General features: G+C 50.2%; 1 long non-coding RNA gene across 1 annotated transcript in view; it reads left to right on the forward strand.

Annotated features, from left to right (window-relative positions):
• The window catches only part of LOC104909641 (uncharacterized), an 89588-nt gene that overhangs the window by 14268 nt on the left and 53111 nt on the right, over positions 1-22209 (forward strand). Inside the window, exon 2 of the long non-coding RNA XR_014882060.1 lies at positions 5147-5332. This is a non-coding gene — a long non-coding RNA (uncharacterized LOC104909641). The remainder of the gene's footprint in view (positions 1-5146; positions 5333-22209) is intronic.

Below are 22209 nucleotides of genomic sequence, written 5' to 3' on the forward strand. Positions count from 1 at the left end.
GTGTCTTGCACCTCTGGACAAACCTGGTGGAGCCATTTCTAACCAAGTGCTGCTCCTGCAAGCAGAGCTCCTGGGTCTGGGTAGTGCAGTGAGGAGGAGTTGTATAGGAAGCTTCTCCCAGGCAGGACCTGCCATCACACAGGAGCACTATGAGGTGGTGAGGGACCATGTCAAGATGGAGGTGATTGGGTATGTGAGAAGGAAGGTCTGCATCTGGCAAAGCTGTAACTGCTCGCTGTTGGGACTTCTCCTTTGGGACATGGGTACTGGTCCCATAGGCTCATAAATCATCTCTCATCTGGCTGGTGCTTGAATCACCCTGGAGGCACAGCGATACTCAATGCAATTTCATCGCTGCCATTCCCAAGCAGGGGCTGCTCCCTTCCCCCAGCTGTCTGCCCACACTTGCTGAGGGAGCACCGAGCCCTTTAACTCCAATCACAAATCCTGGAAATGATTAGCGGGCTGTCATCACTCAGCCACACCGGATATCGGGCACGGGGCATTTCCGTCCCCTGTAATTAATGGTGTGCAGGGCTGCCTGGCTCTGTGGCAGGCAGGGGAGATGTAAGCGAGCGGAGGGTGTCACGCCTCCCCCTCTCACCGCTCGGCTGGGAAAACTGCTGGACCAAAAAGCGGAGCAAAGAATAAATTCATTCATGGCTAGAGGTAAGGACAAGGCAAAAGGGTTCACCGAGGAGTTGGGCCTCTCCTGTCTGGGAAAAGAAACAGAAAACAGCCCTGGGAGGGGAAACCAAGGCAGCCCCCTTCACTGATGCGCAGCACTGCACTTTGTGCATCCCCCAGGGGCCTGGGAACTTGGTGGCCTGCTGGTCCCCTGCCCCTTTCCGGGTGCCCAGGGTGGCTGCCAGCTCCTGCCTGGTGGAGGGGGTGTCACTGAGCACCCCAGCCCTGCCTCATGCCCCAGCCTTTGTTCCCCCACTGCCTGCCCTGTTCCCAGGGTGCTCCCCAGTTCCCTGGCTGCCAGCTGCCTAGCGAGAGTGCTCCATGCCCTGTGTGAAAGCTGTGCATCCATCCAGCAGCCTGCAGACCCTCCACTCAAATGCTTCATTGTGCAGCTGGCCGGGCTACGTGAGCCTGACTACGTGGAGGCTGCTCTGCTTTGAAGCTAACTCTTCCTTTTGAATCAACAGAGCTCAGTGGAGCAATTGTAAAATTTCCCCTCGTTGGCCAAACTCCTGATGTTAACAAAAACTCCCTGCTATGTAAACAGGCCAGATGCTGTGGGATGCTGTCTGAAGGCTCACGTACCCTCTGTGTGTTGTGGGAAATGCTGGATCGGCATCTGTGTGCTCCTTTAGGGGCACAGTGGCTGCGCGTCCCCCTGCCAGAGCAGAAACGTGGCCCTCCTCATCCTCTCACTGCTGACCTCGTGTGAAGCTCTCCCTTCTCTGTCAGCTGGCCCTGCCGAAATCCTAGTTGAAACCATCTCCAGCACGACTGTAATCACCTAAGGAAGAAGGCATGAGATTCCAGATGCCTAGGAAGAAAAGACAGATAGATAGTACCTGGCCTCAAAGGAGTGGAAATGCAGCTAGTTGACTGTGGACCTGCTGGTCTCTGGAGGAGACAAGCTCTTTGTAGGACTGACCAAGACAGCAAGGTGAGAAGTAATAGCCAGTGCAGATTGTCAGCAGCCTGACTGCCTCAAGAACAGGGATTTGGGGCCTAGGGGATGAGGATGTCATGTCCTGGCACTGATATGGTGAGCTGCTTGTCTGGCCTGCCTGGGTGCTGAGTTGGAAGAGGTGTATTACATTTGCTGCCAATGATTGGCCAAGTGGCAGCTGCAGGCCCTTTGGAGATCAGAATGGGAGTTCAAGGAGATTGTGACACTGATGGAATGGATATAAACAGGATGCAATTCAGTGAGAGCAAATGCAAACCCCAGCATTTAGAAGGATAATCCACTGTGTGCATATCCAGGGGGCAACAAGGCCTTCAGAAAAGGACATGGGTGTCATTGCGGTGGTGGGTGTCATTACTGACTTTGCAGCACACAGATGTGAAAACAAATGCCTCTACTTGGGCATGTAAACAAAAGGGCCACATATACCATGTATGCTGCAACCATTTGATTTCATGCAGCAGTGAGAAAGCCTCGTGATTTCTGGTTGTCTCCGGTTTTTGGCAGTGCAGTTCGAGAGAGGTGTAAACTTCTTAGAGTCTGTGTAAGCAGCCTAGAAACCATGACCTATGAGTAAAGGTTGAAAGAACTATATTTGTTTAGTCTGCAAAGGAGAAAAGGAAAGGGAAATTGTAACAACATTCAGATATGTAATGTGCCTAAAAATGGAACAGGATTTGTTGTTCTCCATCTCCGGGAGACATAAGGTTAGACAGTCAGACTTTCACCTCTTTAAGCTCATAGGAGCTGCCATTACCTTAATACCAAGTACCTTCTCTAGAAATTTCCAAACTCAAGGTGGTCAAAGGCTCCTAACCCTGCAAAAATGGGGACAACCAGAAAGGCTCATTCTTGTTGCAAGTTGCATCATTCTTGTCTGCAATAAGCAGATGAGAAGGCTTCCTGTATGGATTTCTCATCCTTTTCTGGCTGGATATCAAGGGAGTAATTAGAGTGATGGATGAAAACTACCTTTTATTGTGGCTGAAGTTAAACCAGTAAACCAGGGTAAAATGCAAGAGTGGAGCAAACATCAGTCCCTGAATGAGCTTTTGTAAAGGCAAGAGATGGAAGACTCTTCATTAGGCCTTGCAGCAGTCCTTTAGGAGGAGAACAAAATAAAGCTGACAAGGAAAGCTAAGCCACAGCAGCCCTCCAGAGCTGTGCCAGCCTTTGCAAGGACTCTGCTAAAGGTAGATCTGAGTTACCTTCCTTTTCACACATACCTGGTGCCATAGCCTGCAGCTGCACATCTTGCAGAAGAAATCTCCTCGTGCCTTTGCAGTTCAGCCCAGTGTGAAGCACACAAACCACCCTCTTCAAAACTAAAAGCATCTCGAAGAGTGGCTCAAGCCAACGCCTGTCTCTGTGTGGAGGATAAGCGTTCACAGAGGCTGGATTGAAAAACTAGGCCCTAAGCCTCGATGACACAGAAAAAACAACTTGCAGTACGCATCAAGGGAGGCATTGGCAAGGAAAGGGATGGCTGTTGCCTGGATTACAGCATCGAAGCAAGAGAGGTCTCGGTGGTGTAAAAAACTGTTGAGCAGAGGAGGGCTGGAGTGGAGACATTCCTCACAGTTTTATAGGGTTTTGAGAGGCCAATGATCCATTTTCTGCTCCTCAATGATTTTACAGACCAGTGACCTCAGAGATCTCATGATCCTTTAATAAAGGATTGTTCCACACTTATCTCACCGTAATGGTGGGGGACCAAATCAAGGGGAATACCTTGCTCCAGGGCTTCATGTAGCAGGTCAAGAGTATTTGACAAGGCCATCCCAAAGAGACTACAAAATCCCCTGTGCTCTGGGGGGAGAAGAAAAGGGTCACGTTGGAGAATGCAACGCAGACCTTGGAAAGTACCTTCTCTGGCTGTCCAGCTCGGCCCCAACAGCTAGTTCATTCCTACTGGGATGGAGAGGTACATCTGCTTACCCAGAAGTCCTCGGGACCTACAAACAGCTCCAGAAATTCCCAGCTTTCACTGGAAACCAAAAAGGATTGTGTCTATACTGTTGATTTCTACCAGCCAGCACTGCTTTGCCGCTTGAGGGTGTGAAGTGGGGAGACCAGCTACACCAGCCAAATGTCTCATAACATCTCATTTTGGTATCTGGCAAGCTTGTTCTGGGGGCTGAGCTTGGAGGAGTACCATGACCTCCTCTCCTCCATTCTTGACCGTGGTGTTTGAGAGAATGACTCATACATTTTGCATTTGGAGCTCCTCATCGTTCCAAGGGAAAAAGCCATGCTTCCGGCATCCCTTGGTGTGTGGGTTTCCACTCATCTGTCGATGACTGGGCAACATGCCATCTTCAGAACAAAATGGCTTCTCCTTCATTTCTTGTGCCATTAGTTTATCCCCTAGGATTTAACAAATTTCCTCCAAGACTTTTGAACAGCCTGTCTGTGCAAAGAGAGCTCGGCGCCCAAAGATTTTGCTGTCAATCCCTCAGTGTACTGCGGTCGCTCATTTATATCCATGTGCATCACTGGCACATCAGAGAGGCTGTCTCTTCCTTTCTTTTGGTTTCTGCAAGTCAACAACGTGTGGCAGGAGTGGATTTGCCCCTTTGCTGCTGCAACCCTCTATTTTCAGGAAGCAGAGGTGCATCTGTCCCTGCAGATCATCAACTGGCACTGTGAGCATCCTTAGGAAAGGGTTAGGAAACCATATTCCATCTTGTTTCCTGGTGGGGGAAACATTAGATGAATAAAAACCCCAAGGCAAGCCTGTCAGATCAGGCCTTCTTGATCTGAAGAAGTCAACTAAAACAGTGCAGGTTGTCACCAAGTTGTCCCTCTCTTTGGGCAATACATAAACATAACTTCTTGTATGGTTAGCTGGCTTTCACCTTGGCACAAACAGAACCACTCCCCAGTCTCGCAGGAGGTAGTAAACAAGCCCTGGACCTCATCCCTTGGCTCTGGGGCACACAGTTGCAAGGTTCCTCTGATCAGTGTGGGAGGAAGCGCCTCCGCCCTCTTTATAGCTGCCCTGTAATGAGCCCCAGCTGTAAGCCTCTCCCTTCCATGCCTGGAAGCCCAGACTGGCCTTGCTGGGTGGGGCAGAGGCTGTTTAACCCATTCTCTGGATGGATGGATGGATGGATGGATGGATGGATGGATGGATGGATGGATGGATGGATGGATGGATGATGGATGGGTGGACGGATGGATGGATGAGGGATCCAGAGGGAACTCTGCCAGGTTGACCAACTGGGTTGCCAGAAAGCTGCCAAGTAGGTGGTGGTGTTGGGAGGAATGGAAATGGTCCTGCCCGTTTCCCATTTGAAGGCACCCCAGGGAGTTGTCCCCAACCCCAGGGTTTTCCCCAGCACCTTCTCCATAGAGTGTACCTGGCATTCTGGGGAAATCTGGGGAAATGCATGAAATGCATGCTGTGAGCACGTGGGTGTGTGGGGTGCTGCAGGATGGCCTTTGTCTCCTGGCTGAGCATCCCGTCAGCACCTGCGATTTGACTCTTTCTTTTAGGCAGCTTTTGTCTGTTAGAGAAAATCCATGGAGAGGAACCATCCCCGTCTGGCTCTGGCGTCCAGGCGCAGGCGAGTGGCCAGGCAGCCGCTGGTGTGATGCCTACGTAGCACCGCGCCATGGAGACGGGACAGGGGATTCCTGAGGTGACGGGGCTGCAGCGCGAGAGTGGAGCGGCACAGAATGGTGAGAGACTTTCTATACTCATATAGCTAATAGACTAATTAGCAAGGAGCTAGAAACTTGGCCGTGTTTGTTGTCAAATGCAGGCCTCTTTCCAAGCGGTGTTAACAGCCTTCCCTTTTCATTCTGGGCACATTGTACAGCCGGTGCTTTTCTGCCTCTTCACAGAGGATGCTTCATTTAGTAATGGATACGGACTGAATGCTGTAGGTGACAAAAGGGTCAGGAGTGAGGGGTGACAAGGAGGGGGCTGGGGCTGGGAGAGCAGCAGGAGGCTGGGAGCGGGGATGAAGGGGGCATGTATCGAGTCATGTGTAACGTGGGAATGACAGGGGGCTGCAGGGTGCTGTGTGGGCTGCCAGCAGAGGATGGAGGAAGTGGGTGAGCTGAGTTCTCCAAGCACCTGGTGGTGGAGAGGGGAGCCTGTAGCAGAGAGGGGAGTGCTTTGGCGAAGGTATGCTCCAAGCCAAAGGTACTGCTCCCTTGCCATTTGCCCGCTTCTAATTAAGATGCCAACATTTAAACGATCCCTTTGAAAATGGTCCCCTTTCACATGAGAGACAAAAGTTCACACGGGTGAAAGGCTCCGGGCGCTGGCAGGACGCTGGCAGTGTGCGGGCAAGGGATGGGCAGGCTTCCCCGCTGCCGGGCTGCCAATGCAAATCTGCCAGCGCAGCTGAGCTGAGTCCAGGGGGAAGCGGGAGGGTTTCCGCTGGGTTCCCACAAGTGCCGAGCTGTGGCTGTGCCTGCCATCACGTTTGCCCACTGCCTTTGTAAGCAGTCTGGATAATGGCTGTTCAGTGCAGCAGGAGCGGGGAGTCTCGCCTCCATGGGGCCACCCATCCATCCGGACACCTGGCATGTTGGTTCTCTCCGGCTTCCTAACTGGCATGTTCCAAGCTCTCCAAACCAACCAGGGAACCTGGCTTCAGCTGGTAGAGCAGGGCTGGGGTGCTGGCAGCGTGCTGCTGTCTGCCTTTCTCTTGTGGGACAGCACCAGTCCCTTCCCAACAAAATGGGAATGGGCAGAGGGAGGCTGGCAGCTGCCCACAGTAACGTAACCTGCCATGAGGACATATACCTGCTGGGGAGATATCTTGCTGCTTCCCTCTGCTGCTTTTTGCAGCTTTGTAGGAGCCTGTGTGTAATCCAGGCCAGAAGCAGGGGAGATGCCTGCAAGCTTGGCTGCTCCTCAAGTGCTCCACAGTGCCTGGAACAAGGTATAATTGACACCTTCACCACACACTTTAAAAACCACCTCAGCCAAAGCACCTGCCAGCCACATACAAATATTATCTGGGTGTCATGGCAAATGTTGGGCTGAGGGCCGAGAGCTGGCCCAGCCTCCCCCCAAGCTCCACAAAGACTGCTTGCCTGTGGCTGGCTCTCCTGCAGATGCTTGCAGTGACATGGCATCACTACTACTGTTTGCCTTGGATATGGGCCGAATGCTTCTGGAAAAGCAGTGTGGAAGGCAGGTGGTGCCAAGCGGGTGCAGTTTGCCTGCTGACACCATGGCTTACATCTCAGGTATGGGCAGGTGGAAATTGTCCTGAGCTTCAGAAGCAAGATGATGGTTAGGCAGAGGCATGACTCCATGAGAAAAGCCATGCCTGAGAGTGTTTGACACATCCGCACTCATACATGGGAACCTTGAAGCCAGAAAATACTTTGAAAAGTATGTCCCCTCCTGCTGCTGCTGGAGACGCAAATAGGATTCGTTCCCTTTAGCAGGAGGCAAGAGACCTGATATCATATGTGCCATATGAGCCCTCCTGTGCCCTGGGCCCTTGCAACCAGGATTTGGCCTTTGTCTGCAGACCATCAGGTTTGCTTTTCTTGCAAACCTCGGACTAGCCATCCCATGGACTGCCTCAGAGCTGGCCACTGAGTGTGGAGCGTGATGAGCCACCCTTTCACTATGGGTGTGCTCCTGTTCCTCAGCTGAGCCACCAGCAGAGCTGCAACGCGGCAGAGGGACATCTGAGGTAGCTATGCAGCCTGCAGTGCTGAACCTCAGCATTGACAAGCTCAAATTCTCAATATTTAGACCCTGGGCCTGAAGTTTTCCATGAACGTCAGCTTCTAGTCTGGAAAATAAGTTTGGAGACAGGGTCAGGTTTCCAGCTGGGAAGAAAGAATGATCTCACTAGCAAGCAGGTTAATTCCAGAGTGGCATTTCCCTAACGAAGCACTCAGATGCTAAGCTCCCCAGAGCAGCGCTGGCAATGCATAGCAGGGCCAGGCTGTTTCCTGGTGTGCCAGCTCTGCTTCATCATTTCCTTCATTCTCCTGTCTCCTGTCAGTGAAGAGACCTGGCTGCTTCTGCATTTCCTGCTCCTTTCTATGTTTGCTTTTCTCCTCCACTTTCCGGATGCTGGTAATTCCCACCCATTCATCTCCCTCTACACTCATGTGGCTATTTATTTGTTGCTCACTTGGGATCCACACCTGGAGGCTAGGCAGCCATGGAGGCAGTCCCTCTCCCAAATAGTTCTCTGCTTAAACTATCCTGCAGTTCCCTTTGAGCAACATCTTCCTTTCCAGTCCTTCCAGTTCATCCCTTATTTCAGCTCCTTCTGCATGCCCTTTCCCTGTCTGACCCAGTCACTCGTTCGGCTCTTCATCCACACTTTCTGCTTCTTGATCTCCTTCCTCCTCTCCCCTGTGACCTGCTTGCTTCCTTCTGAGGACAGGAAGAAGACAGGGGTTCCTTGCCCTGAAAAGTCTGTGCCTGGAAAAGGGCGTTCAACATGTTTTCTATGTTGTCAGCAAGACCTGGCTTCTCTCACATGCCTTCAGGTGTAATGCTCCTAGTGGAGTTAAATCTGAGTGATTTTCAGAGGCAGAAAGGCAGTACCAAACCTCCTGGGACCTTCACTTGGTGCAATTAGCCCCACATTTCTGCCATGAATGACGGTAAGCAGAAAACTACCAGACAAACACACCTTTGTATATTCATCCATTAGAAGCATGGCACTGAAGAGCCCCCATGTCTGATTTGCTCTATAGGCTTGGGTTGCACCCAGAGGCATGGATTTTGCATACCTATTCTCAGTAGCTTTTTTAGCCAGGTTGTCCTACCTCACTGAGCATGATGAGGACAGGCCAGGGTGAGTGAAGGGTGTGCAAGCTATCTCCAATGCAGCTTAGTCATGTTTTATAGGTATTTACTTACACATCTGCTTCAAGAAACCTGTATTACCTCTCACAAAGAAAATTATTATTTTGCTACACTGAATGTTTACACTACAAATGTGCTGCATGTCTGTGGTTTGTTATGCTGCAGAGGTGAGGGGCAGGGGAAGAGCCAAGGCCTGGGCCAGGGCCAGGCAGGCAAGGCATAGTATGGACAGGAAGATGTCAGGAGCTGCTTTCATGCAGCGGTCATTGTGTGCCAGGCCTGCTTATATATTTAACACTCCTTAATGCTTTTGTCCTCTGACAGCTAGATGCTGCCCAGGGGCATTGTCTGGGCCAAAAGATGGCGAATGGAGGTACTGGTAGCAGCGGCACATGGCTGGCAGCCATCAGCATGATGGCCGTGGCAGTGGGAACTGCCTCAAAGCAGCGCGTGCTTCCCACCACATGGAGAAACCCTGCTGCGGTCACGCCAGGGCCAGCTTGGAGCAGCCAAGCTGCTACGTGCCTGCTGTCCAGTGCTTGACACTGCTGGGACTTTCCAACCCCAGCCGTGTCACCGATGTGTGTGTAACCGTTACTGAAGCTGCTGACTCATGGGTTCAGCACACCTCCAGCTGTGAAACAGCTGGAAACCTCGTTTGTCTTTGGGAAATGAGGAGAAGGAGACAAAGGTTTAGTTAACTCCTCGCTGGCCCATGACATAATGCACAGAGGTGCATGGGAACAAGCCATATCTTAAAAAGTGCTCCACTGTGTCTGCTCTTTCCTTTCTTCTTTTCCTTTCTTTTTCTTGCCTTCCCTTTGCTTCCCTTTCCTTCCCATTGTCTTTGCACATTCCCTTGCCTTGTCTCTGGGTTTGATGTGAATGTAGAAGGAAGTGTGCCTGAGTGTGGAGTGTACATTTGGGGTGAATGTGGGCAGGTGTCTGTGGGCAGGGCTGTAAGGACCTCTCTTTGCCCCGTGGACAGCTCAAGGGCACAGGCACTGGGCACAGCCTGCATGCTGCTGGCACGGCTGCCAAGCAGCGTGCTCCTGAGCGTGGCATCAGAGGAGATGCATGGCCTTGGGACGGTCACAGTTCTTCTCTCCTGAGCTGAAACCAGCAGGCGGGTTGGGGTGCCAGAAAAGCCTTCCAGCCCACTGGAAAGCTCATGATCAACTCACACGGCCCTGGGGATGTGCTGGGCGGCACGTGCCACCCATGGCCAGCTGCAGCCTGCCACCACTGCGCTGCTGCCAGCTGCTGGGCTGCCGGCTGGGGCATGCGGAGGAGCAGGCCTGCCTGTTGCCCGGCACGCACGGCCCTCGCACGCTGCAGGCCGCACGTAGGTGCCCGCAGCCCCCAGCACCCTGGCAGCAGCTCCCGGCTGCCCTCCTTGTCTGCCTGCCAGCCCACGTTCCCCACGCGCTTCCTCCTGCTCTCCTTTTTCTGTATTTTTTTTTTCTTTTTCTTTTTTCCTCTCTCCCAGTCGCTATGCAGGGAGGGAGAAGGGGTGCGAGCAGCGAATGGGAAGCAAGAGGAGACGGGAGAAGGGGCGTCATCGTCCTGAAAAGCAGTGGGTGCTCACCCCACTGCCACAGCCGCTTCCAGAGAAGTCACTTCCTTCCCTCCCCGGGCTCTTTGTTTCTCCCCACAAAGGAGAGGACAGTCACCACAGCAGCTGCTGTGCCTCAGATTGCTTCTCAGTCCTGCTGCCCTGAGCAGAGGAGTGCTGCTGAGTGCTAAGCCATCCCCTCCCTTCCTCTCCTGGGTCCCCCAGAGCTGGGTGGTGGCCAACAGGACTGATATTCCCAGCTCAGGCATTAGGGTAAGTGGCAAGCTCAGCAGGAGACTGTGCAAAGCCTGGTGTTGGCTGGTAGTGTGTGTCTTTCTTTTTTCCTTTCCCTTACTTTCCCTTCAAAAAAACTGTCTTCTTGAGGTCTCTGGATGGGAACTGTGAGCTCATCCCTCATCCGGGCAGGCTCCAGGTTCTCGTGGTTGCTGCTGTAGGTTTCCTGCTCATCATTCAGTTCATAGTTCCTCTCTGTTAGTAAGAGGAAGAGCCAAGGGCATGACTTTTCCTTTGGACCCTTTAATGACGAACGTGCCGTGTGGCACAACCCTTATTCACCACAGCAACATCTGTTCACATCCCCTTCCTCACAATCTTGATCTCTTGCCAGCATTGTAGCCCCATGTCACAGAATCATATAATAGAATCATAGAATGGCACACCAACCCACAGGTTAGAAGGGACCTTTTAAGATCATGTAGTTCCAACTCCCTGCAACAGGCAGGGACACTTCCCTGTAGACCAGGATGCTCACAGCCCCATCCAGCCTGGCCTTGAGAACATCTCCAGGGAGAGGGCATCTACAACCTCTTTGGGCAACTGGTTCCAGTGACTCACTGGCCTCACAGTAAAGAATTTCTTCCTAATACCTAGTCTAAATCTACCCTCTTCCACTTTATAGCCATTTCCCCTCATCCTCTCACTACATGCCAGCAGCCTCAGTACACAAAGTGACTTTCCATGAGCACATCCTAACTCAGAAGTCGTAGTGGCCGTGTTTCCCCAGACAGGTCGCCCCAAGCTGGCACAGCGGTCACGCACACACTGGCACTTGTGGGTCCTGTTGGATATCATGATGTGTCCTTAGTGTAGAGTAGCATTTCCCTTCCCTGCCTCGTGTTTCTCCTTTGATTTTTGCTCCTTAATTCGCTACCCCACTCCTGCTTGCTGATCTGCCATCCCTGAAGTTCTTACCCTAAGTTCCTACCCCCCTCTGCCTGCCTTGCCCATGCAGACTGTGACCTCCTCAGGGAACAGGCAGTGCTACTGTCACAGATGGCAATGAGTTTCCCCTAATTTTCTCCTGAGCATATGCAAATGAGGCTTTGGTACCCTCACCATTCTTTCATTCCAGAGAAATCTGTCCCCCTGTAGGACTGAAGAGCATGGTTATGCATGCTTTCCCAGCTTGGAGGATATCCAGCCAGCCCTGCCAGATTTGAAGGTGTTTTTCACCTTTTAATCCAATTTCTTCCTATAAGAAGAGCCACATCTTTCCTCTTTGTGTCCAAAAACTCAGTCAGGCCAGCACTGGCTTTCTTCTGTCATCATTTCTGGCTTCTACATATCTTTGACTCTCCAAAGTCATATTTGAATGTAGCAAATCTTCCTTCAGCTGATTTGTGCTTTGTTAGCAAAAGGAAATCCCTGAATTTGCTGATGGCAACTTCTCTAGGACCTGTCTCCTTGTATCCCAAGGGCAGCACAGCTAGTGCCGATTGCTTTGTGTGGGCCCTGCTCAGTAATGAGGCCAATAATTTATTCTGCCTCTTGTGGATAGTTTTACTGGGGCCAAGCACCATCCCAGTGAGCTTCTTTTAAGGACAGACTTTCTTCTGCACAGTTAAGGCTCAAGCAGCCTATTATTAACCTCAAGTCCTGGTTGCTTGCTTTGCATTGCCATTTTAGTCTGTGTTGTCACTGACTCTGGCACACAATTGCTGCACCCCTACCATCTCCTTGAAGTTACTTTGAGCCCCCTCGCCTTACCAGACCACCTTTCCTGACCTCGAACCTCAGGGAAACCTCTCATAGCCTTTGTCCATCCACAGAGAAGAGGACATGTGTTGAGTTCAGTCAGCCTGCCCTAGTTATTTGTCCCATATTTCTGGTATGGAAATATGGCCTTGCTCTTCTGAAAGGGCAGTGGCAGCAAAGCAGCACGGCAGCAGCACGTGGACCACCAGCTGCACAGGCATCATTTGAATGCAAAGCTACAGAGAGCCAGGCTTAGATCAGGACAAATGTCACCATCCTGAAGGACAATAGCAGGACAAAGTGCGTAATTTGCCCACACCCAAGCAGCTGTGTCACCGCTGATAGCAGGAAAGGATGAGAGGAGTTCTGTTAATAAGGATTAATTACAAAGCTGTGCCAGAGCTCAGACCTCCTGCTTAAAAGGTTGCTCTGCGTGTGAGCAAGCAGGCAGCGATGACCTTAGCGGGGCAAACCTCAGGGACTGAGGGAGACCAGCGGGTGCCAGGCAGAAGCAGAGACAAGCCTATGCCAGCCCATCTCTGCATAGAGGTGAAGCAGGCATCCAAAAATAGCCTGCCATCCCGATGCCAAGAGCAGCAAGCCTTTGATAAACAGAATAAAAATAACCTCTGCGAGGTTAGAAAAGGGAAAGACATCGCAGCTCCCTCCATCGGAGTCTGGTTTGTGTTGGAGCCTGTGTTTGCCTTCCCCGGCCCCTGCCAGCTCACATGGTGCCTGCTGCTGGCACACGCTGGCCCTGGCTGGCACACGGGTGACCATGAGGGACCAGTGAGATGCTGGGCTATGTTTTGTTGGTGTGGCAAGGCTTTGGCTTACCTGGGAGTGGAGAGGCAGCCAGCAGGGACGTGCCTGGATGGGGCTACAAAGTGCTCCTCCTGCTGTGGCTTCCTAGCTGCCTGCAGACGCAAGGGGATGGCTTGTGTGGGTGTCACCATGCAGTGGGGAAAGGGCAGGGAGGTCTGCTGCAGGAAACTGGAGCCAGGAGTGCTGCTGTGGCCCAGAGTGTCCTGAAGAGCCCTTCCCACAAAGCGGGGACAGTGGGGGACTGTGCTTCATGTGCCTTCGCTCTGCGCCAGGACACAGAAGGGCAAAGGAGAGGGGTCCTCTCTACTCCCTAGGGAATGTGGCAGTGGGGATCAGCCTGAGGGACAGCTCCTGGCTACGCTGAGACAACCGCACTTCTAGAGAAGGGGGACCTTGCGTGAGGTGGGATGAGTGCCCCAGGATGCTAGTTCTGCATGGTGGGCCTCAAAGTTCTGATAGTTTCATTTGCCCCAGCAAGCAGCAGGATTCATTGCTAGATGAAAAGACAACGCTTATATTCCCCTCACCCCAATCCCAGCATGTGCACGCCCCCGCAGTAGGGGACAGGCCCTGCACAGTTCTCTGCCCCACTAGCCCAGCAAAGCTCCCTCTAGAGAAGTCAGGAGCACGGCCTGGAAAGATAAGTCCTACGAAGACAGAAAAAGCTGTGTTTTGGAAGGCTATTGTATTGCTCTTGTGGGTGGGGATAGCAGGAGGGAGGTGGGGCAAGGCAGGGGCCTGCCATCCTTCTCCAAGTGTAGTCACTGCGGCACAGTAAGCCTTGGAGAGCCCTTGCTGTTCTGCTGCCAACAGGCAGGAGCCAATTAAGGGCAATTAGGGTGGAAGCGGAGAAGGCGCCCCTTTAGCAGCCGCCAAAGCGGCTGCTCCAAGCACTGGCAGGGCTCCACACTGTAAGGTTACTGGAGTTCTCCTTCATATTGTCCTTGGAAGGGGTTCTTCAGAGCTGTCTGCACGGAGTGTCGACATGAAGGAGGGACCCTCTTTGATGTGTTCATGTAACGAGTCCCAGAACTTCTGCAGCATCTTCCACTGCTGTTAATTGCCTAGGCCTTACCCCAAAACTTGAGGTCTCCCAGGCAGACAGAGATAGCCCTGCGGCACAGACATGGCCTTTGCCTCACACAGTGCCTCCTCCTTCCTGAAACAAGATGCAGCAAGAAAGGACAGGGAGCAGGAAGATGGAGTGTTAGCTGGCCTCCATCTAGGGGAAGACGAGTGTGCTCAGCCAGACTAGTGGGCTTGCTCACAGGCACATGGGCGATGGCACAAACCCAGGGCTCTTCCCAATGGCCCACATGCTCAACAATATGGATGACCTCAAAGTTTCCCTCCTATCTGCACGTACTGACAGTAGACCAAGTAGTGTGGAATATCAGTTGCTGAGCTTGCAATGGCTTTGATGCTTATTTTGTCTCAGCATTTACAACATCTTGCCCCCCCTCTTTGGCCATCCCTTCCACCCCTGCAGCTCAGGAGCTGAAGAACAGCAGGAGAAGGGACAGCTCTGGTGTGTGTCAAGAAGACGTCCTCTTGGCCTGCTGCAGTGATGCTGACTTGAATCCCTGCTCTGCAAGCCTGAGTATGAAGTGCCTCTGGGCAGCAGTGTCCTGCCAACATAGAATTGCACCACAGTACAGAATTTTCTAGTATATGTTGCCCACAACACCCTTATCCCATTTTCCTCTCCCTGTTCTGCTTTTGGACAACCTCTCCTTCCTCAAGGGTCACACCTTGTTGTACTTATTCTCACTCTCTGCTGCTCCTGATATCAGTGTGACTGTCTTGTGTTGCTCTCCCCAGGCAGGGTGTAGTGTGCTGCTCTGCTTTACTCTGGCTGCTGGAGGGCTGCAGCGGGGTAAAGCTCAAAGAGGAAAGAGATGCAGCTCTTCCCACCTGTTAGGGGACCAGGATGGTGTGGGCAGAAGGTCCTTGGTAACTCACCATCTTTACTGGGTGGATTTCAACTTTGTCTTTACATGAAAGAGAGTAGGAATGCTGTCAACTCTAGACATCAATCTTTTCATCTGCAGGATCACTGTTGGCTTGGGCCAGGTTCCCTGCAGTCCTTTGCAAAGCAAGTATCCCTACTTAGGTCACCTGCTGGGCAGGCCCATTGCTTTGCCCTGTGCTGGGTGGCTCTTGTTTCCCAGCCACACAAGCCTCCTCACTGCTGCTGCCATTTGCACATGGTGCCTTCTGGCCTCCAAAGGAAAGGTGGATCTGTAGCACTTCCCATGGGTTTGCCACACAGAGTGCAACCTCCCATCCTGTCTGAGCAGCTTGTGGCTGCTGACCCAGGACAAAGCAACCCATGGCCTCAGAAAGTAAAATGCTGCGTGGAAACGTTGCAGCTCACTAGATCTCAGTATGTCCTAAGCAGGTCTAGCTTGCCTCCAGCTCTTGTGACAACTGTGCTTTTCCATCTCTGTGAAGAAGAGGAACGATCTAGATAGTTTTTTTTCCCACCTGGTCCTGCTCTTGAGACTGCAAGTGCTGCAGAGCAGAATCACAAGCAGATAGACACAGATCTTGGTCTGCTTTGTGAAAATACTTCTAGTGTTGCCAGATTTGGTAAAACTCTTTCATTTACAAATTGCCCATAAAGCACCTGAAATCCTCTCTGAATTCTTGCCAGCATCCGTGATGCTTTTGTGTAGATCCAAATAGGAAATGATGATCTTGGAAAAGCTCCTCGTGGTTCCAGAATGGGTCCTGGGAACTCGGAGGGCAGTTACAGTGAAGAGCTTAGATGTGCTCTTTTCACAAATGCTACCTCTTGGAATCCAAGGAGGGATTCCTGGGGCCAGGAAGAGAGAGTGGATGCCACCAAGTGGCAGCAGAATCCCGAATGTGGAGCTTATGAGAGCTTCAGGCTCTTTGCTCAGGCTGAAGAATGGTCTGGTCCTGCACATGCAGAATTTCAAGGAGAAATTACAATCTGAGAACCCTCATGGAGGTGCCGTGCCAGCACACTCTACTTCTCCAAAGACAGCATCCTCAAACTCAGTGGAGATAAGATTTATTCCACAACTCAACAGCCCCAGAATTTACCACAGTAGCCAATATTTGTTAAAGAATTGTATTCCAGAACCAAAGATCTATTATTCACACTGACAGCCCTAAGAACTGAAAACAAAGAAAGAACAAAGTCAAATCAAGTAGCTTTGGACATAAACGATCCTGCCTCAAGGCATAAGACAACTTCTAAGCGAGAGAGACAACTTCTAAGGGAGGAACTCTTTTGGCAAGCACATTATCCCACTGCTGAGGAGCTTCTTGCCTTTCTCATAGAAGCAACTAAGAGCAGCCTCCACCAAATGCTGGGCTAGATAGAGGCTTAATTCGAACCAGGGTGGCCACTCTTATCATCTACATTTTCACTATAAAAAAGAAAAAGAAAAAAGAAACAAAAATGCATCTCTCTGGCAATGAGGAGAGCCCTAAATATTTGAAGCTACTACAGAAAAATGCAACTGCATTGTTTGTGGCCTGAAGTATGCTGCAACAACAAGCTCTGAACTGTCATTCCTATCAATAGGCCATTAACTCCAAACACAGCAGTGGTAACTCAAACCTTAGTTTCTTCACTGTTGGATATTGGCTGAAACTTTCAGCAAGAGAATGTGCTCACCCCCTAGGCTCTTTACTGACACTTGCTCTCTCCTAGCCACCAGACTGCCAATTTGTGCCTCCCCAACAGCCCTTCCAGGACAACATATGCAACTGCAGTCACCTGTAAATACACTGCTGCCGGTGTGAAATACAGTTGAGTATCAAAAAGAACAGAATGGGTACTGGTAGTATTACTTACTTATTTTTTCCCACAAGTGCTGCACTTTAATTTGAAGGTATGAACGCAACTATGGACAAGTCTTGACTCGAGCCCAATTTGAGACTTCTACCCTAGAGATCCGGATAGTCCAAAGGGCCCTGTTCCCAAGGAACTGCAATTAGACCTGCCTTAAGCATCTCGTCTGTGCAAACTACTGATATAGGGAGATTTTGCTGTCTTTGGTTACTTGGCCATGACCACTCTAGGTGGTTTCCCAGTTCTCCAAATGGAGCTAAGCTGTCAGGTCATGCAGTGGCCTTCTGAGGCTGTGCCCAATGGAGAACCCAGCATCTGGCTGGAGTTTGGGAAGAGCAGGTCCATGCCTACTTGAGAAGAGCACACAGGAGAAGTAGACTGGGAAAAAATAGAGCTGAACTACTCCTGCTGCTTCAGTCTGTGCATGTGCAGGGTATAATAAACTATCACCTTGAGGGGCAGGACAGCTATGGAAATCTGCAGCATGGAGGAGAAGGAAGGACCTGAGATCTGCAATACCATGGAATGGGGAAAAATGACTTGGACTTGCAAACGGCACAGAGTTGAGTTCATACCAACAGTATTTGTGGTAGGAATGCAGCTGTACTCACAACGGGAGCAACAGGCCTTGATACACAGCAGTAAGCAGTCAAAACAAAGAAAAAAGCATTTCAAAATGTTGGTCTGGCCAGATTTTGTAGGGAGCCTGGAGCTGCACAGAGCACTGTGCTTGCCATGCTGCCCACCAGCTGCGTGGCCACAGAGCTCATCACCACAGTCACAAGGGATGGCCACCTCAACTGGCTTAAACCACAGCTGGACTCCAGCTCTGTGCTACCACTCCCAAGGGAAGATCTCTTACCACCATGCACATTCCTCCTGTGGTCTCTTTCATAAACCTCTGCTGAGCTGGGAGGAGAGCAGGGAAAGCAGTCAGTGGTGGTCAGAGTCCAAAGAGCAGCCATGTTGAAGCCATGCAACGCAGAGCTCAGGGTGATTCATGCGTCTGGATCTTTGGCCTGTTTTGATTGAATCACAGACTCATGGAATCGTTTGAGCTGGAAAAGACCCTAAAGGCCAGCTGGTCCAACTCCCCTGCAGCTAACAGTGACACCTACAGCTACATCAGTGTTCTCAGAGCCCCATCCTGCCTGACCTTGAGTGTCAGGCATCCACTACGTTTTGATATACACAACCAGCTGCTTGCTGCTGTTCCGATGGGAGGTGACTCTCACCTGGGGGATGTGGATGCCAGCCCAGAGAGAGGCACAGCTCCAGGCCCAAATGATGCCTTTCAGACACCTCCAGCTCCCGTTGATCCCTTCCCAGCGTCAGTGGTGATACGCAGCAAGGGCCTGGGTGGAGGGGCAGCAAAGAGTTCTTGCCAGCCCCACCACACTCCAGCAATCAAAGCCTGGCCTTTGTAATTAATACTATTTAGCCCAGGTTAGTGGCAGAGGAAAATGTCTCTTGTCAGCCTGGCTTTGCCCACTGGCCCTGATTTAGCAACATGAAAGCATTTTTTCTGATTAACTGCTCACTGAAGGAGATAAAAGAGATGACCATGAAATGTTTTCTTTAATGTGATGAATGTAAAGGGATTGGTAAAGCTGGGAAGGGGGAGAGGAGAGAGAGTGCTCCCATTGCAGATGGGGCTTTGGAGAAGGGATGTGGGGCAGGAATGGATGAGCATCCAGGATAAAAGTGAATAATTGAAACATTTCTGGAAAGACTTCCTGAGAAAATCTACAATTGTTACAGATATACATACATATATATAGATGTAGTATGAGATTTGTGAAAGGATTTGATGAAGTCACAGTCTGAATGCCAGATTTCACTGCTCATCTCTACTGCTAAACTAAAAAAAATGTTGGTAGCTAGGAAACAAAGTGAAATAGTAAATCTCAATTTCTAATATGGTGTGGTGAGGATATTCTGGGAAGAGTGCTGCTGCCTCTATTTTGTAAAGGCATACCAGCAGGTTCAAACTCTACATCTGAAAGCTAAACATAGTTTCCTAGCAGCCCTTAAAGGGCATTTTGGCAGCATGTCATCCAAAGTGGCCTTCAGTGGCTCCTGATGTACTTTTAACTATGCACACTTGATAGCTTAGATTTTAAATTTTTCTCAAACTGGAATGGGAAGTTGGGCTGACCTCCTGAAGATAAATTCCTGCTTCCAATGTATTATCAAGCAGCAACTGGCGACTCAGACAAGTTCTTGCCAAAATTAAAAATACCCAGTGATTTAGAAAAAAGAGGGAGAGTCCAATGGGCACCCTCACTTGAGTTAGCTGTTGGACTTTTTTTTCCCCAGAAAGCTTGATTAGAATGTGTTTTGCCATCATATTTTTATGTACTCCATGGCAGAAAGGAAGAGTGCATAGCATAAAATAATTTTCATATACAGTATCCTATTGAAAGGCAGCTGGGTAAACTGGGAGATGAAAGCTCCTGCAGATAGGTACTAAGTCATACAGACTGACAGGTCTCGTGCAAGCTGATTGTGGCAAAATGGGGTCGGCTTTGCAGGTCGGCAAGCCATCACCTTCTCTTCCCAGGTGCTCAGTGGCATGCTCAGGTGTGCACAAAGGCAGTGGCCGTGCTTAGCACCAGGGCCACAAGCAGATCAGATGTTCTCTCCGTGAGCCCCCCTGGATACTGCTTTGCTGCTCTCCCAGAGGTCACAGGAGAGATAGGAGAGGTCCCTGAGCAGGCAGTAGAATCACTGAAAGGGAGGTGAGGCTCGAATACAGATAAGAGGAGTGAAAACTAATTATCTGCAAAGGCAATGCGATTGTGGGGTATAAAATAATGACTGGAAAGTGCCTTTTATTTACTGCAAGGCAATAATAGCGGAGGGCAGTTGATAACACTGCCAGGGCAGCATTTTAGGACTCTTTAATCTAGCAGAGAGAGGCGTAACAAGCAGCAGGGACTGCAATTTAAAGCGAGGTGAATGTAAATAAGAAATGAGACGCATTGCATGGGACGTGCTGGCACACACTGAAGGGAGCCTGGGGCTCCTTATGTCTTTGTGTCCAGGCTGGCTGCTTCTTTGGGAGATGGACACAAAGTGCTGAGCTCAGAACGGTGACACTGCCAGCACATCACTTCATCCAGGGCTGAAGCACGAGGAAGCTCCTGATCTCTAATGCTGCCCAAAGTACTGCCTAGCTCTGGTGTAAGCAGCAGTGTAAATACTGCACAACAGGCAGGAAAAACACCTGCAGGTGATGGTTAGGCAGTAATGTTTTCCCAGAAAGTGGAAAATCTGTCAGCCTGGGGTTTATCATTGTGAACAGTTTTTCTTTTAAAAGCAAACAAACAAACTGGTAAGAAGTCTCCTAGTAACAGGTGCTGAGCGCCGTGCTGCAGCCCATAAGTCACAGCTGTCTGTTTATCCGACCACTATTTATAGCTGTTTAAACCTCTCCATCCCAGCTTGTGTTTCCCACTTGCTGTATCTTCCTAATTGATGTATTTACTGTCAGTGCTTTAATAAAATAGAACAAATATTGGAATGAAAAAGACATTGTCTGGCCTGGTGCTGCTGATGCGCTCTTTGCAGGGCCAGTGGTGGAGGCTGCCCTCAGCTCCAGCTGGCTTTAATGCAGACATTGCCACCCCTCGTCCCTTGACTGGTGGGGACATCTCCATCCCTGGAGGTGCTCAAGGTCAGGTTGGACGGGGCCCTGGGCAGCTGAGCTGGTGGGTGACAGCCCTGCCCATGGTGGGGGTTTGGAACTAGATGGACTTTGAGGTCCCTTCCAACACAACCCAATCAAACCTAACACAGTCCAAGCCCTTCTATGATTCTATGATTCTGTGACAGGCAGAATGGGAAGTAGGCTTGCACCAGGCTGAAGTGGAAAGCATTCAGGAGGAAGACAGCAATGCTTTGTAGGAGCTAGGCTGGGACACGGGTGTTGCAAGTGAATTATGAAGAGACAGCCAACGTCCCAGAGGGTCTCACCTCATTCCCACTCCTCTGAAGATGCCCTTCTGGCTCACCTTCCAGTAGCTGCATGAGCTGAACATGCAGCCACCTTGCTGTGCCGGCTCTGCATTTTCTTCATCAGGCTTAGGTTTTCTTACGTAGGTTCGAGTTTAGACATCACATGATAGCCCCAAGCAGGCACCAGCCATGCCTCTCCCTTATGTTAATTCATTTTCCTTGCCAAAGCAGCACAAGGTGCTACAGCACAGGGATATAACCGAGCCCCTGCTTCATACAGAGGTGATTTTCTTTCTGCTGTGAACTGCACAGCCCTCTTTAGCCTTAAAATCCAGAAGCTCATCTCACCCTCTGCCACTGCTTTTCCAAAAAGAGCGCACTCAGAATCCTTCAGAAGTCCAGTTATGACTACCTGTATATAAAAACAATGCAGCTGGTCTGAAAGAGAACTTAGGGTGTGCTTTGTTACTCTTAGGAGATCTGCACTGAATTAGTTTATTCTATTTTTTTTATACTCGATAGGTTTCAGACCGCTTAATTTCCAGGGCTGCTAATGTAACAATAGGATGTGACTGAATATTAGCCGCCTCAGGCACCGTCCGGTGATTCACCAAAGCATTTCACTTGTACCACAGCTGATATTTGTGTGTATTTCAGTGTGCCAGAATGGAACATTCAATATTTGGATCTCGAGTTCCACCCAGACAGAAAGGCGCTTGGGAGGGGCTGCAGACTATCTCTGGGCTCCTTCCTTTAAAAAAGAAAAAAAAAAAAGAGATTTGATTAAGTTAATTATATATTAAAAAACAAAACAAAACAAAACAAAAACAACCAGAAAAACCAACGTACAATCCGTCAGAAAAAAAATGTAGGAAAAGCGTTCTGAGAGAATGGCTGAGAGCAATGGATTCCTGCCATCTTAGCTGTCTGAACTTCTCCTGCCAGCTAGGCTGTGATTTACATCTGTCCATGAAACAATGATTCGTATGCGAAACAGTGTTCTGCCAGGGAGTTCACTCAGTGCAAAAAATCCGAGCAAAATCTATGCATCTTTTCGCAGTATTTCAACTTGTTAGTTTAGTGGAAGGAAAAATGGAAGAAAAGTGGGATATATACATATAGTATTTTTGTTTTTTGGAAATTGATGTTTGCTTCGTGCCCAGGGTGCCTCAGTTTCTGGCATCGCCTTGGCAGAGGCAGCAGGACGTGGCCTGAGCCCTGCAAGAAGTGCAAGCAGCTCTTTCCATAAGGCACTGCCTTGCATTCCAGGCACTCTCACCTAAGCATTTTTTAATGCCAAATACCTTTTCTGACAAGATTTACAGAGGGTCTTAAAGAGCCTTATCAAAAATCAGATTGGAGGACGGTCTTACGGCCTTCCCGTCTGGTACAGAGGGGAGTGAGCAGTGTAACGATGCTAGAAGGTTTTTTATATGATTACACAAATACTTCTTTTTTTCCTAGAAGCGGGACTCAAAAAACGGTTTTTTGAGTTAAACAGATCACCTCATTCTACACTGTCTACTGCTGTTTTTCACCTCCAGTAATACACAGCTGCAGCATGTTTGATGTCTCTGTGAACTTGAGCGAAA

This window comes from Meleagris gallopavo, chromosome 2 (assembly GCF_905368555.1).
Source record: "Meleagris gallopavo chromosome 2, MGAL_WU_HG_1.1, whole genome shotgun sequence".
Taxonomy (NCBI): Eukaryota; Metazoa; Chordata; class Aves; order Galliformes; family Phasianidae; genus Meleagris; species Meleagris gallopavo.